The sequence below is a fragment of the Marmota marmota genome, unplaced genomic scaffold (assembly GCF_001458135.2).
Source record: "Marmota marmota marmota unplaced genomic scaffold, marMar, whole genome shotgun sequence".
Lineage (NCBI taxonomy): Eukaryota > Metazoa > Chordata > Mammalia > Rodentia > Sciuridae > Marmota > Marmota marmota.
The window spans coordinates 19,180,589-19,184,807 of NW_026000153.1; the positions used below are offsets into that span (position 1 = coordinate 19,180,589).

General features: G+C 37.9%; 1 non-coding gene across 1 annotated transcript; it reads left to right on the forward strand.

Moving 5' to 3' along the window:
• The first annotated feature begins 378 nt into the window (after nt 1-378).
• LOC125611574 lies at nt 379-453 on the forward strand. The gene has a single exon (XR_007341783.1). It is a non-coding gene; the product is annotated as a small nucleolar RNA SNORD28 (small nucleolar RNA).
• The last annotated feature ends 3,766 nt before the right edge of the window (nt 454-4,219 follow it).

A 4,219-nucleotide genomic window follows, 5' to 3' on the forward strand; every position in this document is an offset into this window, starting at 1 on the left:
GGTTTTTTTTCTTTCTTTCTTTTTCTATTGAAGTGTTACACAAATAAAAATGTACAAAACATAAATGTTCAGCTCAATAAATTGGAGCTGGGCACAGTGGTATGAGCCTTGTAGTTGCAGCTCTTGAAATGCTCAAGCAGGAGGATCACTGGAGCCCAGGAATACAAGATTAGCCTGGGGGTGCTGGGGTTGTGGCTCAGTGGTAGAGTGCTTGCCTAGCATGCATGAGGCACTGGGTTCGATCCTCAGCACCACATAAATGTAAAATAAAGATATTGTGTCCACCTAAACCTTAAGAGTAAATATTAAAAAAAAAAAAAAAAAGATTAGCCTGGGCAACACAGCAAGACCTCATCTCAAAATAATAATAATAAAATTTTCAAATGATTTGAATTGATGAGCTGATGCTCTGTAAGGTATAATAATTAATAGCATGTAAGAGTTCTGATGAAAAAGTAACAATTATAATAAAATAAACTATAACAAAGCAAGCACCCATGTAACCAGAAGGGAGATCTAGAAGTAGAGCACAGCCAAGTACCCTAGCAGATTATTCCCTCTCTCCCCAATTAACTCCTCTTTCTCCTTATCAAGCATAAATATCATCTTGATTTTCAATATTTAAGTTTAATAGCATGTAAATTTGAAGCCTGTTCATGTGGAATTACATAGTATTCTTTGTGTTAGGGTTTATATTGTAAATGGACCTTTATTTTATTTATATGTGGTGCTGAGAATCGAACCCAGGGCCTCACACATGCTAGACAAGTGCTCTACTACTGAGCCACAACCCCAGCCCCCATGTTGGGGTTATTTTGTTCAAGATTATGTTTCTGAAATTCATCCAGGCTGTGTGTGAGCTAAGTTTGTTCATTTTCACTATAATATAGTAGTCCAAGGTAAAAACATAGCACAATTTACTTATTTACTATACTGTTGATGGAAATTCATCCATTTTCTCTGACTTGGAACTAATATAAATCACACTACTACAAGTTTTCCTACACCTATGACTCTGTTGCACACATGCATGCCATTTCTGAGGGGAGGAGGACAAGGTCACAGAGTAGGTATATATTCAGTTTCTATACTGCCATCCAATTTACCAAAGAGGTTCTGCTCATGTATACCATGTACACCCATACCAACCATGTAATGAAAATTCCCCTGCTCCATATTCCAGCAAACCCTCTGTACTATGTTAATCCTTCCAATTTTAGTACTCTGATGGATATTCAGTGGTTGTGTGGTTTTGATTTGTATTTCTCTAATGACTTACAGTCTTGAGCACCTGAAGTATCTGTTAACCATTTTTCTATTGCTTTGTTATTTTCCTTCTGATTCTTAGTCCTTCCTAAAATCCTGTATATAAACCTTTTGTCACAGTGTTGCAAATGCCACTCTTTGGCTTGCCTTTCATTTTCTTTAAGGTGATTTTTGATGAATAGAAGATCTCAATTTTAATAAATTCAAGTGAATTTATTTTTTTTCATGGCTAATGCTTTTTGTGTTTACATAAGAAAACTTTTCTTACTGCAAATTCATATAGATATTCTCCTGTGTGATCTCCCAAAATATTTATTGTTTTGCCTTTCACAGATAGATCCACAATTCCTCAGGAATTGAATTCGGGTGTGGTATAAGATAGAAGTTCTGATTTACTCTCTTATGTATGAATATACATGATGTTCCAGCACCATTTACTGAAATATCATATGCCTACTGTTCTGCATGCTGCCTATAGCATATATCAAGTATCTATAAAAGTATAGGACTGTATCTATACTCCTCATTCTGTTCTACTGATCTACTGAAAATGAATGTTGTATATCTTTGCACCAATACAATACTGTCTTTGTGTGGGCTCTCTCTCGTCCAGCGAGGAGGTCCATGGAACAGGGTAGAGGACAGTGTGGCTGCGGAGTCACTAATCAAGACCTCTGGAGACCAAGCAGGAAGCAGGTCTGATTTTATTGCGCAGTTACTATATATATACATATACACACACACACACACACACACACACACACACACACACACACTCAGGCAGTAGCTAAGCAGATTACAGGCAGCCACCAATGCAATTTCTGCTAACTGCCCTTACTGCGACCAATCCACCAATCGAGGAGTGGGCCGTGGAGCAAGCACAAAGGACTGCAACACATGGCCTCATGCCCAGGGCTATGCCTACGGGGTAAGTGGCCTGCACTCATATGCCTAACACAAGGGAAATGGCCTGCCACTCAGACGCCTTTAACGTATGCCATGTATGCAGTACTCCATGCACTTGTCTCCACATGTCTTTATTAATCTAGCTTTATTTTAAAAATTTTGATATTTGACAAAACAAATTATTCTACATTACCCTTCAAGAGCGTCTTGGTTCTTCTTAGCATTTTGAATTTTCATATAAATTAATCTTATAATGATGGCAACAACCCTAACTAAATTGTCTAACCCATTTAAAAAACATTAACAATACAGGCCTAGCAAGAGTACATTACTTGCCTGAGGTCATAAGACCAGGGCTTAGATCTGAAGAGAGTCACTGTACAAGGTGCCTTTTTTTCACTACACATCTTCCATGCTTAACTCATATCTGTGAAAAAGTTAGGACTAAAAACAAAAATTGAGAAAATAAAAACAGCAATGAAATATTATTTTAATACCCATTCAACTTATTATGAGTAATTCTTAAGATAATTAGTATTGCTGATTGTCTTAATCTACCTTATGCTAGCTATAACAGAATACTTGAAACCAGGTAATTTATAAAGAACAGTGGTTTATTTCTCACAGTATTGGAGGCCAGGAAGTATAAGATTGAGGGGCCCACATCTAGTAAAAGCTGCATCATCCCATGTCTAAAGGCGGAAGGGTAATAAAACATGAGAGAGAGAAGAGAGGATCAAACTTGCTTCTATAACAAACTCTCACCATAAAAAAATTCATTCTCCTGATGAGAGCAGAACCCTATCAACCTAATTGCCTCTTAAATGTCCCAACTCTCAGTACTGTTGGATTAAGTTTCAGTACATGAACTTAGGTAGACACGTTTAAAAAATAGCACCATTGATGGCAAATTTATCATGAATTAGTACTAAGTACCAGTAAAATTGAAAATTATTACAATCCTTTTTGAGTTCTAGAAATTAACAGTAACTACTAGTAAAGATACAAGAGAACTTAGTGTCCTAAAGGATTTAGTTACTGCCTGCTTAAAAATCCAAGTGTTATAAAATGTGGGTCATGTCTCCTTCTATACTGGAGCTATTAAGTTGATGAAATGGATAGACTTTGAAAGGTGATGATACTTGCTAAATATCTGGGCTTGAGCAAAAGATGCTTATAAAAGGGAACTTTAACTACTAGGCAGTGTGGTAAGTGCTTAACATAATTTATCTAATTTTATCCTCACAATTTCAGCAGGTATTGCTGACCTAAGTTATGAATTTAAAAAGTAGGATTGGGAAAAACTAAGTCTCTTACCCAGGGTCAGAAAGTACTAGATATCAGATCTATTTTTTAAAATTTATTTTAATTAGTTATAGATGACAATAGATTGCATTTATGCACTTTGATATATCATATATAGGTGGGATATAATTTCTCACTTTTCTGAGTGTACATATTATAAAATCACATTGGTCATGCAGTCACATAAATACATAAAGCAATAATGTCTGTTTTGTTCTACTTCTACATCCTTCCTCCCTCTCCTCCCTTCAGCTGAACTTTCTTGTAAAATAATAGTGGCCTGTAGTTTCTATAATAAGTCCCTTCCCAGTAGAGGATAGGGGCAATCAGGCATAACGAGGAAAGCCTGAGTAATCGTTCCCTTTCCCAAATCAGTTATCAGGGCTCTAGTCCATGGATAGGATTTTGTTTTCCTGGTAGCCCCCTGAGTAGCAGTCTTTTTGTTGGATACCGGCCCCTCTGTTTCTGTTAAAACTGAAATGGGGGACCCAACATGGCGGCCAGCGAGGAAGCAGCACTTTCAGTATCTCCACATTAACGGGATCAGAAAGACCCATTAATACGCCTGGATTCTACCTGCTGAGGAACTTCTAGCAAAATTCCGCTGAAAGGAGACCTGCCGGGAAATAGTAAGTTTATTAGAGGTGACAGTTTGTCCCAGACGGGTGAATCTCGGCCACGCGGCGCAGAGGTCCAGTCCCGCCAGCCGCCGCCTGCCTGGCTCTGCCCGGCTCTCCCCGGC